Consider the following 13,897-nt stretch of genomic DNA (forward strand, 5'->3'; position numbering starts at 1 on the left):
TCTAATATGTGACTACACCATAATATTATCATTATACAATTATTCTCTTATCAATAGAAATACACTTCATTCCAGGATTCTCTGTAACTACAATGTCACCATAATATAATTGCGCTTGTGTCCTTACAGACTGGTGCAATTGTACCTGTGGGATAGGTTACCAAGAATGAGGTTGATGTATTAAATAAAATATTCCTACATATATATTTCCCAAACTATTACTAGAAAGCTGTAAACATTTACATTTACATGAGCAATATGTGACAACACCTTTGTACACGCATACTCTTCCACCAAAAATATATTAAAAGAGTTTTACATTTTTGCTAGTCTGATTCCAATGTGAAAGCTCATTGTTAAAAAAAAAAAAAACTCATTGTTACTTTGCATTACTCTAAAAACTAATGAGCTTAAGTATCTTTTCATTAGGATTTGTGAATTGCCTCTTCAGATACTTTGTAGATTTTCTAATATTTAACACTCTTCTTTTCATTTATCAAGTACTATTATAAATCAGAGATAATAACTCTATCTGCAGCATTGCAAATATTTTTTTATAATTTATTGTCTATCCGTGTATTCTGTTCATACTGGAATTTATTTTTTGTTTGTTTTTATCATACACACATTTATTTAATCAAATATTACTATCTTCAAACATTCCTCCTAAGAGTTGCAGTCCTGTCTTCTCACCATCATTTGTGACAGGTTGGAAGCCTAATTTCATCTCTTCAGAGGCCTGCACCTTCCACCATTCTGCTTTATCCACATAGAGCAATCTGTTATCTGCGTTCTAAAAATGTGATCAAATTTCTGTGTCTTTCTCTCATTCATATATGGTACAATATTGTTACAATTTTATTTTCTCCTCACTGGATGTAGTTGACAATGAAATGAGGGAAGATACAACAGGAACAAATTTCAGGTTAAATGTATAATTAGAACATATCTCAGCAAGAACTTTGGCACAGTTTCCAATTAAACAGTTTCCTCAATGTATATGGTATTTAGGTCTGATAAATGTCAGCAAGTGATAAAATGTACAGACCTATTGATGTTTACACATTAAATGAAGTCAGATTCTACATTCAGATCATAGACACAAATTGTCACTCTCAGCAATGCGTAACAGGACATTTACCAGTTGTAGAAGATGAAGGACATAATTTTGGTTGAGTGGGCCTGTCATGTACATTGCAATACATTTGGTTACTATCCTTATTGTGTAGATTGAGATGTACATATTCATGCAGAACAAATTGGGATGAGCCAAGTTAACTGCTGAGATCCAATGAAAGATCTGATAGATTGTATGCTGTTAAGGACATTTAAATTTTATGTATGTTGATTCTTTGGGGGCACTTTTTTCCTGCAGAATCTAAATCCAATTCATATTAATTCAATTTAAAAGAAAGACAATTTAATATCTTTATTTAATGTTCAGAAATAATTATTATAAGCTATCATTAGAAATGAGAACACATATTTTAAAATATATGTTAAACTTTCAATTTATCATTTTGAATAATCAAGGGTTATTTAAGTAATTGACTTCTTAATATCTTAAGACATTAGTGGAAGTCAAAGCAAAAAGAGGCTGTAAATTCTGTGTGCCATTTATAATCGAGTGCATCACATTGGAAATAATGCTTAATATTCATATTCTGGATCATATGTATCTTACATTTTTTATCTTATATCTCACCTCCTTCTCAATCAATAGAAACTCACTCTGTAAATAAATCTGGAACCATCAGTTGATAATTAGGTAAGGAAAAAATGGGTTAAAGAAAGAGATAAAAATACTATTTTTAAGCATTATAATTCAACTTAAAATATATACATGTACTTCAACATTTTAGTGAGTATAAATAATTATAGGAAAAAATATTTAAAAATCACCTACTTTACATAGTTTTCTTTAAAATAAAGCAAGAACTTAAGGGGATACTTAAAGCAGTATGAGTATATCTTATTTGTGTCAGGTCAAATGGAGCCTGAAATAGCTATAAGGCAGAAACAACATTTGCTTAAGAAGGTGTCTAAAGAAGAACAAAAACTTTTGATAAGCAACATGTAGCAAAAATTAGAAAGAATGATAGAGCTGTTACTGCTCAGCCTAAGAGAAGTTATAAGAAAAAAAAAATGTCATGAATGCTCTAGAGATAAAGGCTATTCAAGTGTGGTATAAGAAAAATCAGTATTTAAATTGTAAACCAATAATATAAAAAGGTTACTGCATAATTATACTTATCAGAAAGTATATATTGTTACATCTACAAATAGATCTATCTACCTGCCTATTAAGTTTCTTCAAAATATAGGATTTTCCCCCCATTATGTATAATTTGCCTTTGTTGATGTAAATTATTTTATATAATTTATATAGTGTTGAATTATAAAATTTTTCAGATAATCTCCTCTATTGCTTGATGGTGTGGCTTGGAGGATATGCAATCAAATAAATTGCTATCCTTATCACCAAGTTCAAACTCCAAGTTCTGTTTTATGATATGATGAATAAAAATCCTGAAAATTAAATTTATAACACTGAGATGCCAATAAATTATAAATATATACATTATTATCTGAGAGTAATGGCATACTGTATAACTCATTTAAGTATGTCTCTAAATTTAGTAAATCAGTTTACAGATACTAAGAGAGTTTTTTAGAATCCATTAATTTCTAACTTTCCCATTTAATGTCTTTGAAAATAGGGCCCATCTTTCATTACAATAAATGCTCAAGTTTTCAAGTTTGATAATGCTGAATCTTACTATCTAATGAAAAAAAAATTTTTTAGGCCATTAGTATTTAATACATTCTCATTACTAGTTATGGCATACAAAGATTGGCCTGTAATTTTTTAATATGCAATTTATACTACTTTCTGGTAGTGTGAAAAAATTTAAAAGATGAAAACTACTTTTCATGATTATCATGATGACCTACCTTTAAAATATAATCATATCTGTCTCTATTAACACAGTCACCTTTCTAGTCTAACCAGCATTTTCAATTCCCTTTTCTTACAGAATAGGCTCCAAACTGATCTTTCTGCTTTTACTCCTTATAGCACATTAATCCACCCATTATGATACATGTAGGTTGATCCTTTAGATATATAAAAAAAGAATCACTTCATGAAGTTATCCCCCTTCCATCTAAAATGACGAAGAAGCAAGAGGTGGATTTACGTTTTCTGCTTGAAAAAATCCTACCCTCTTGCCCCTAAAAAAACCTCATACAAAATATATGAAAAACAATAATTTTCAAGACACTAAAATAGATTGTTAGGCTACTAATCCGAGGGAGAAATATAATACAGATTGAGCCACAAGTTTCAGAACACTTGACAAAGATTCTGTCTTCAACGGATTTAATTGTTTGCTAAGTTAGTTAACTGAAGTCAAAACCAAAACATTACCTTGCTAAATTATTTTAAGACATTAGACATTTCTTATAAATACAGAAGAATTAATCAAAAAAATTCATTTACTTGAATATAAAATATATTTATCATATACAACCTACTCATTCAGCCCCATACCTGGGTCCCTCACAAGATTTAGAGTAACTGCATCCACCAAGACTTTGCAAAATACTGATGAGAGAGCACCCTATCTCTGAACAGAAATGTAGGCAAGAAAGATGCTGTTATTTAAAAGAGTGATTGTAGTGAGAACTATTATCTTCCTAATGAAAGAGATGTTAGGCCATTTCTATGAACAACAGCTTATCATATGGCCTAATAAGTTTTAATAAGGAGGGATGCTCTGCATAGTCCAATTCCTCATAAGATTATATAAGACCGACATTGGAAAACTTAATAATAAAGTCCTCACAAATCTATAGGTAAAAAAGGAAGGAATGAAGGGAACAGTCTATGGCAAATGAAGTCAAATGATAATTCATAACCCTCCCCCAAATCCCAAGGTTGAGTCAGTTCACAGACTCAGAGCCCCTTGAAAAAAAGAGAGGCATAAACTTTTGAGGAGGGACTAGGCAGACATCATAAGAACCACAGTCTTCCTTCTACCTTCTTTTTTTTTTTTTAAGTGTTTCTTTTTTTTAAGATTTTACTTATTTATTCATGACAGACACACAGAGAGGGAGAGAGAGAGGCAGAGACAAAGGCAGAGGGAGAAGCAGGCTCCATGCAGGGAGCCGGATTGGGACTCGATCCTGGGTCTCCAGGATCCAGCCCTGGGCTGAAGGTGGCGCTAAACCACTGAGCCACAGGGGCTGCCCTTCCTTCTACCTTCTACCCTTCCCCAAAGAATACGATGGCATTCACTGGAGTAAGTGTCTAGAAAAACTGGCTTTTAACTTTTTTTGAAAGAGGCTTTTATATAATTTTGACTAACCAAGAGGGTGGACTATGTTAGATACTATAAACTGTTCAGTATATTTTGAGCCTTCTAGTATACATATATATGCATTTGAGAGGTGTGTGTGTGTGTGTGTGTGTGTGTTCGTGTATATCTATCCATCTATCTATCTATCATTACAGTTTAGTTATAGAATTATAAATATATATTACAACTTGCTCTTAGGGAAGAGACAGGGTGAAACTCACATTTTATCCTCCTGCAAATGGTATACTTACCAGCCATAGGTAGCTGGTAACTATAGTAGCAATTTCCTGATGGAGCAAAGTGGTTTCTTTAACTTCCAATGTTGACATTGTCCAGAAACAGCAGCTCCCATGGGTGGTTCATTCCACATATGACTCTGGGAGTCATCTTGAATGTTCATCTTAGCATTGTTTCCTCAGACTCCCTATGAATCTGTTAGCTAGAGCTTCCCAAGTGATGAACCATGGCATGTTAGTGTGTTACACTTGTGTAATGGATGCCTTAATATTGACTGCTGTCATTCACCGGGTGACTCGTGTGGTCCTGAGGAAAGCTGGTCAGATTCTCTAAGACAGGCTTGCTTGTACACGAGAAGTCTTGAGTACTCCATATGATGTAAAAACTTGTGATCCCTCTGAGGACCTGATGTAAGACAATTAAATCCTTTTCTGCTGAAACTAGTTAGAATGGATTTTTTTTTTCATGTGATCAGGACTTAACACAGCAGCCTTTCTTGGAACATCCCCTTTTTAACTTAGATTTTCCAGAAACTAAATCAAAGGACTTTGTGTTATTGCTTTATTAGGAAGTACAGGCCTCAGGAGCAGGACCAAGAAAGCAAAGGAGATGAGGGAGAGGTTATGAAGTTTTGTTATTAAGCTAGTCTGCATTAAGTGTGACTGATTTCTTAATCCCATGGGACAACCTAAAAGAAGGAATTTAAACAAGCGTTTTCATACAATCCATGACATAGGAAAAAGTGGGGAGAAATTTAATCATGAGCTTCATATTTCCAATGGTGAAAGCTTTGACCCAAAAGGTGTTAAACTCCCTGCCCTTACAAATTGTACATTTATGAACCATAAGTAGAGTCCAGTGGCAGCAAAAGGGAAGTCACAGATTGGAAGCAAAACACATGGCAGGTGTCTGAGATGAGGCACAATTAGATAATACCTGCATGAGGTCAGTCAAAACCACTCAGATCTGATCCACACAAGAGCTGGTGGAGCAACAAACAGACGAAGCTAAGAGAAGTTGAAGTGGTACATAAGAGACACTCTTAAAAAAAAAAAAAATAAGAGACACTCTTGTCATGGTGATTTTACATAGTTCATTTTATGTGAAATACACTTCCCTTCAATTTTGCCAATCTCTACTCATGCTTTGGAATTCATCTTAAATGTTGGGTTTTTTTTACAGAAGCCTTCATGACTCTTCTCTCTTCTTCTATGAGAAGGTCTCACTGCTATAATTGTTTATCAGACCATTGTGTCCTCTCCTCTGTTGAGAATTTGTATTAATATGTGCATTTGTAAAAGTATTTAAAATTAATTCCCTTTCTAGTTTGATTATTCTTGAAGATAGATCATTTTCCTTTAATAATAATATATCCTGTATGTTAAAGACTGTGTATAGAATTTAATAGGTATATTTAATGAATATTTATTAAGTTAGTAAGTGAATTATTTTTACAATGACCTCATTTTTACCTCAATATCCATAAAGAGGAGAAAAGATAGGTGTAAAGCATATTTGTATAAAATAAATTGGTATATTCACTCCATGTACAGTTTCAGGACAATTTGCCATAGAATTAAGGCATGGCTGAACAGATTTATCGTTTACAGGTGAATTCTGACAATACATAGCACTTTTTGTTATATCATGAAAAAAGCTTTTCACACAAGCATCCAAATGCTATCAGTATGAACATTACAGTAGCAAAAATAATTTTGTTTTGTAATCTTTTGTAAAAGGTCATTGCTGATAACTCTTTCAAGTTCAAAGAATAGAAGTAACATAATGCATATTATCTATACATAACAAAAGAATAAAAATGTTAATTTATTTTCATTTCAGTAGTAACTATTATTAGAATTAATTACTTAACTACAACTGAAACAATGGTAAAATAATCCTTGTAATCATTAAATTATATTAATGTTAGAAATATTATATACAAATAATACGGGGGAAAGTATTATAGGGCATTTATGAGGTGTATACATACAGATATCAAAATCCTGAGTTGGAATCTTAGTTCTAAAGCTTGTTAGTTATTTCACTTTGATTAGGCTTATTTGAGCTTTTCCAATCATCATTTTCTATATATATGGAAAATTGGCCCTGCTCTATTTTGAGGAGTCTAAGGTGTCATACTGTTTAAGACATACACTATTTTATGTACCATTAACAAAGAAAAAAGTCTCAACAGTTACCTTGCCATTCTATCAAAAGTGGTTAAAATAAACAAATGAAGAGAAAAATAATTAATTGATGAAGCAGAATGGATTTTTGTGAAAATTAAATGAGATAATGCACAGTGATTAACACAAGCCTGAGTTATCATAGCTCAATTATATTGGTAACACAAAAATTTGGAGATCTATATACTACCTTTAATAAAAACCCATTTAAGTGTGTTTTTTTTTGTTGTTGTTGTTCTATATCATGTATTTTCAAAGGTTATCTTTACGACAGGGTGTAGCAAACATTGGTATAATCATTTTTGGTTTTGATCATTTAATTTCTTTTGTACTTCTCAATTCATTTCATTTGGTTTCAAAATTCAACTCTAGTGCTTTTGACTTAACAATGGAGGGAAGTAACAGATGACTAAAGTGAAAACATTTTCTAAATAGGTTTGCAATCCAAAAGTGTCTGGCTTAGTTTGATGTATAAGTTTATTCATTATGTTGAAACGTGCTTGCATGTTTAAATAGATCATCCATGCTTATATTCTTGATTCTTGCTTGTCATTTATACTTCTAGGCCGTCTATCATATTTGTCAAACACTATCAAGATTCAATTGTGGGACACAATCTTACTTTGATGATCACATGCATATTTTCTAGGTAAATGCATTTTTGAAAATCAGTCAGCATCTAAATAAAAGAACAACTCACTATATATAATTTTGTGAAGTGTTTATTATTGTAGTTGTCTAGTTTTATAAATCAAATAGGTTTTAACTCATAGTAACTGCATAGACTGAAAGGACTACCTACATTACAATAAATTACTTTTGTTTCACAAATCTTTTTTGGTAATATATGAAATGTCTAAATATAACACTTTCTGAATTGGCAATAAAACAAGATAGATCTCTGGTTCCTTTAGGTGGCCAACAAGAATAACCTTAGTTGCCAAAAATAATATCTGGTTTTACTTCTACTGGTCCTACATTTTATATTTGCTTAGACACTGTCATGCCACTGGTCAACTCCTAATCATCTCCTTCTATTTTTACCTTTTATTTCTGTCTCTTCTCCTCTAACTGCAGAAAGTGAAAAAAAAATTGTATATTGAAAACAAAATTCTGCAGAATAATACATACATGCAATCGTATGATTTCTGTACTAACAACAACAAAAATATCTTTGCAGCTACCATGATAAAAATGTAAGCTTCTACCGTAATTATTTAACATTTTGATTACTTCATATTTGTATCATTAAGGAAATAATGACAGTTTGCTATAAAAAATATGAGTAACAGCTTCAGTATGATAAAGCTTTGTGAGAAGACTAAATTTCCTAATTAAGATAATATTTGCTGGGATCCCTGGGTGGCGCAGCAGTTTGGCGCCTGCCCTTGGCCCAGGGCGTGATCCTGGAGACCCGGGATCGAATCCCACATTGGGATCCCGGTGCATGGAGCCTGCTTCTCCCTCTGCCTGTGTCTCTGCCTCTCTCTCTCTCTGTGACTATCATAAATAAATAAAAATTTAAAAAATTTTAAAAAAGGATAATATTTGCTAGTATCATCAAACTCATACTCTAGCTATAACCATGGCAAAATATGTTAACACACATAAATTTAACATACACACACACAACATATACACTTACTAAAGCATTCACATAGATAAGTAAAGGTCAGGATCTTTATGGTTTTAGAATGTCTGCATACTCTGCAGAGATTATTATCTTTAAATATATTCTCGAAATATCTCTTTTGAAATGCATAGGTGAACTAATTGTGATTGACAGAAACCAAATCTCTCCAAAAGTTTCCATTATCTCTTTCTTCCTTGACAATAGAATGCCACTTTTTTTTTTTTCAGCTGGGCTCATAAACCTTTTATATGAAGACAATACAATATGTCCCAGTCTTATTTGTAGCTGAGTATAGACAATAACTGTGGGATTTGATTTGAGCAGGTACGTTGAAGAGACATCAAATAAGTGTTTTTATAATGAGAAGAATGGTGGAGTTTCCCCCTCCTTTTCTCTTTCCTACTGTGTAGAATACAGAGCTGGAGTAGGAGCATCCCTCCTGGACTGCATGCTGACTGAGAGGCTCAGCGAGAGATAATGTCCTAGGTCCCTGATGCTTGCACCCCATATCAGCTATGGACCAACTCCTATCTAGAGATAGAAATAAATTGCTTTTTTTCTAAGTCAATTTATTTTTTTAAGATTTTATTTATTTATTCATGAGAGACAGAGAGAGAGAGAGAGAGGCAGAGACACAGCCAGAGGGAGAAGCAGGCTCCAAGCAGGGAGCGCGATGTGGGACTTGATCCTGGGTCTCCAGGATCACACCCTGGGCCATAGGTAGGTGCTAAACCACTGAGCCACCCAGGGATCCCCTCTAAGTCAATTTATTTTAGGTTTTCTGTCACTCACATTGTCTAATATTGACAGGGAGAGTGACAACTCTTTTGTTGTTACAGACAAAATTATTTTTTAATTAGACAATTAGAATTCTTTGAATTACATTGCCTTTTGTAAAATTTTCTAATCCCACATTTTCATTCATTAAAACCTCATATCTATTTGGTTTTTCCTAGGTTTAGAAAGCTTCAAAGAGTGTAACTCCTACTCTGGAAACAAACAAAGCCAGATGGAACAAAAACCATAACTTTTCTTGGAACTATAAAAGAACTGAATTTGTAGGACAGCCAAATAGCCTGAAATATAAGGAGAGATAGATATCTCCAAATAGAGATATGATATGAACACTGGCTTACCAGTGGCAGAGCATAAGAGGAAGAGACTCTGAAGAATATAAAAATAACCAAAAAAATAATTTAAATTAATGGCTAATGTATGGGTAAGCACGACAGCCACAGAAATCCTACTGTAGAACAGTAAGAGATATCTGGAACATCTCCAAATATTTGGAAATTAAACAATATAGTCATAAAAATCAAAGGCCAAAGAAAGTCACACAGTAAATGGGAAAATATTTTTGAATTGAAATAAAATTAAATGCAACATATCAAAATTTGTGGGATACAGCTAAAGCAACACTCAGAGCAAAGTTAGAGGTCTTAATCAATGACCTAATTTTCTACCCTTAGAAGGCAAGGAAAAGAAGAGCAAAGTATGCCCAAAGCAAGTGGAAGAAAGGAAATAATGAAGGTAAGAGCAGAACTCAATGAATTGAGGCAGAAAAACAATGGAGAAAATTAATAAAGTCAATAGCTGATAATTTTTTAAAAAACAGCTTTATTGAGGGATAATTAATACATAATAAACTGTTCGCAATTAACAGATATAATTATAAGCTTTGACATATGTATATATCTGTGAAACCTTTACCACAATCAAAATAATGAGCATACCTATCACTCCTAGCATGTTTTGTGCCCCATCTTGCTCTCAATCCCCTACATCTATAGGAAATCATTGATCCTCTTTCTGTCACTATAGACTTGTTTGCATTGTCCAGAATTTCATGTGAATAGACTAATACAGTATATGCTCCCTTTATTGTTTGTCTGGGTTTGGTCTGACTTCTTCCACTCCACATATTATTAGGAGGTTCATTCATATTGTTGTGTTTTAGTTCCTTTGTTCCTATTACTGACAAACTGCTATCAACATCCATGTAAGTTTTGTTTGTATATATACATTTCTTTATCTTGGGCAGATACTAGGAGATAAATTACTGCATCATATCCTAGAAGTATGTTTGACTTTTTAAGTAACTTCCAAGATTTAAATAATTTTTAAGCAATTTTGATTTTTTCAGTAATTTCCAAGTGGTTTATCATCTTTCATTCCCAAAGTATGAGAGTTTCAGTGACTCCACATTTTCACAAACATTTAGTATGATCAATCTTATTAATTGTAAGCATTCTAATGGAGATATAATAGTATCAGATCTGATTTACCTTATACTTTCGTAATGACTAATAGCATGATGTGGGAAGGGTGCCCTTCTCTCCTGTTTTCATGTGCTTATTTGCCATCAGTATATTTTTTTGGTGAGATGTCTGTTCAAATCTTTGCCCTTTTCAAATTAGGTTTTTCTCTTATTATTGTTGAGTTTTGAGATTTCTTTACTTTGGGTAAAGGCCTTTATCAAGGATGTGATGTACAGACCATTTCCCTGAGTCTGTAGCTTATCCTTTAATTCTTTAGATGAGATCTTTTAAAGAATAATAGCTCTGAATTTTGATGAAGCCCAACTGACTCATTTATTTTTAAAGTTTTTGCTTTTGGTGTCATATATTCATTTACATCATAGTTAATGAGGAAATCTCTAAAATTGTACCATCTTTTTTTTCCTCTGAGCTTTAATCTTACACAGATAAACATATCTGTAGGAAGAACTTCCTACACTTTTATAGCAAGTCCTATGATCAACCTCCTTAATCTCACTAGAGTCTCTTAGCCATTCTAATACTATGCTTTTCTTAACTGGTATCTTCTTTCCCCCTATCATATTCTAACCAAGCAAATCTCAAATATTACCAAACCAAACTCCAACCTTCCAATAAAATACCTTGCTTAAAGCAAACCTGGTATAATCCTTCCACCTAAAAACTGCCCTCCTCCACCCAGATTGCTTAAAGTCTGAACTTGAACCTTCTAGTATTAAATATGAACCCTCCAAAAACTGTAATTCTCTCTGGAAGAGGATATTGTGGATTGTCACATTTCACATGCATTCCATACTTCTAGAATAATTATATTTATTGAAAAGTCTGGACTGTTAAAAAATTCCTGAGTATCTGGATTGTAGGTTATAGTTAAAATTGTCCATGTATATACATCCATTTGATACTTGGAAGATTAGAAATGAAGTGGATGCCATTCCCTTGCTGCTGTTTATGCCGGCATTACAAGTCTTGGAGGAGTGATCAAGAAGCAGTTGTGAGAATGCCCGGACTCAACAACCTTGCAGCATCTAGCCATCAGCTTTATGACGAGGGCAGCTGTATTAATTGTTTCAGCCAGAAATCATTTTCATGTGGACTATTAAGCACTGTTTGGGTGATAATATGTGCTTGTGCAACAGAGGATAATGACAGTTTCTTGATCTCTGCATTGTAGTTAAAATACAATGGTTGTTTTTACATTCAAGCCCATTAAAAGTAGACTCAATTCACTTTCTTCATCTCTCCATTTTGCTTACACCTAATTTTGTATGATAAATTATAATTATGTGCCTCAGCAAGCCTTTATTTACTGCAGCTGTTTTATATCAGAAGTAGGGGCAGACACTGATTATCTTTCCTGATTGAATGTGTGGACAGTGAAGAACAATCCTGGTACTACTGGAAAATGAGCTACTGGTAGTCTATGGCACACAGTGGCAAAACTTTATTAAATTAATCAACTGGCCACCTGGAATAAAATGCCTTTAAAGACAAAATTTTGGCATACCTAGTAACCGCTTCAACAGATGATTAGGAGGAATAAGGGACACAAATACTTTTGTCTTCTGACTGCATAGGAGATTTTCAAGAAAAAATGGCAAGCTCAGGGTTTTATAATTTTGACTCAAGATGAGATCAAAGCAGCTTCTGTGACTGCCCCATAATAACTTCTCACTTCACCAGTCTTATAGGTCTAAAATCAGGTGTGAAGTCTTGACTTTACAAATTGCTGAATTTCCATATTCGTGGAAATCTTCCTGGGTCTCTCTCTTTCTTTCTTTCTTTCTTTCTTTCTTTCTTTCTTTCTTTCTTTCTTTCTTTCTTTCTTTCTTTCTTTCTTTCTCTTTCTTTCTTTCTTTTCTTTCTTTTCTTTCTTTCTTTCTTTTCTTTCTTTCTTTCTTCTTTCTTTCTTTCTTTCTTTCTTTGCCTCTCCTTTTTTTTTCTTTTTTTTCCTTTTTTTTCTTTTTTTTTTTTTTTGTAAAATTTAGTTATGGCTTGAAAAGGTAATCTTTAAGAATTTTGTTTGATGTGAGGGCCCTAAACCCCTAGCACCACTGAGCATTCTTTGCCAGAAAATACAGTCCCTATACTTCTTTCTTATGTGACCAGATATGTCTTAGAAATCCTGAACTAGCTTAAAGTAGCTTTCTTTAAAAAGACTACAAATTCTCACATTGCACCCCAACTCCCATTCATGTATCCAAACATAGAGTTAAAAGCAAAAGCATTACCCAGGGAGATAAGTACAATGTCTGATACAATGGGGAGTAAAGATACAGGCTTCCACATATGGAATAAATAGGTCATAAATATGCAAGACACAGCATACGGAATATAGTAAGTGGTATTGTAATAGTATTGTATGCTGACAGATGATAGGTATACTTGTAGTGAGCATAGTATAATGTATAGAGTTGTCAAATCATTAGATTGTACATCTGAAACTAATGTAACACTGTATGTTGACTATACTAAATCAATCAATTAATCAATCAATTAATCAAGAAAGTTGCAAGATTTTATTCATTTGTATTGACATAAACTGGTAATGAACTCTAAGGATGGAAGAGGAAGGACGAAACATAACTCCAAATTTATATAAAATACTGATCCCAAACTAAGGACTTAACATCTGACCATAAGTAAATGAAGGAGACCTTATGCTTTAGTTCAATTGGTTGACTAAAATGAGATTAAACTTTGGCCGAGACTGAATGAAGCTAAAATGTCACAAGTAAGTAATATAACATAGAGAAAAGAATCTTAAATCTTAGGGAGATAATGTTTGTGCATACTTTTCACATTGAATCTGTTACTCTCCTACTACCACATTTCCCAAAAAGGCTGAGAGGGCAGTTTCTCAAGAAAAGCACAGATGAACTCCAATAAAAAATAAATAAATAAATAAATAAATAAATAAATAAATAAATAAATAAATAGAAAAGCACAGAGGAATAAATACATAGATAAAATGAGGATAAATATCTTTCTAAAGAATCGTACTGGTTCTTCTTAAAGATGAGTTATGAAAGTGAGAGGTGCTGGCATTAAAATGAGTTCCCCAAGTTAAAGCTGATGAAGGACTTTGAAGATAGTAGATCTCTAATACCAGACTCAATCCCTAAGTCATTGGCAGAGTTACCTGAAAGCAAGACCAAAACCAAAATTGTATCCATGTGTAATTTGATGATGTCTAATTGA

General features: G+C 33.0%; 1 long non-coding RNA gene across 2 annotated transcripts in view; it reads left to right on the top strand.

The window, feature by feature from the left end:
• Positions 1-13,897, top strand: part of LOC140608068 (uncharacterized) — a 247,623-nt gene that overhangs the window by 180,900 nt on the left and 52,826 nt on the right. For both annotated transcript variants that reach the window (XR_012010030.1, XR_012010029.1), the window contains 3 exons: positions 7,353-7,436; positions 7,865-7,983; positions 9,377-9,950. This is a non-coding gene — a long non-coding RNA (uncharacterized lncRNA). The remainder of the gene's footprint in view (positions 1-7,352; positions 7,437-7,864; positions 7,984-9,376; positions 9,951-13,897) is intronic.

This window comes from Canis lupus, chromosome 17 (assembly GCF_048164855.1).
Source record: "Canis lupus baileyi chromosome 17, mCanLup2.hap1, whole genome shotgun sequence".
Lineage (NCBI taxonomy): Eukaryota > Metazoa > Chordata > Mammalia > Carnivora > Canidae > Canis > Canis lupus.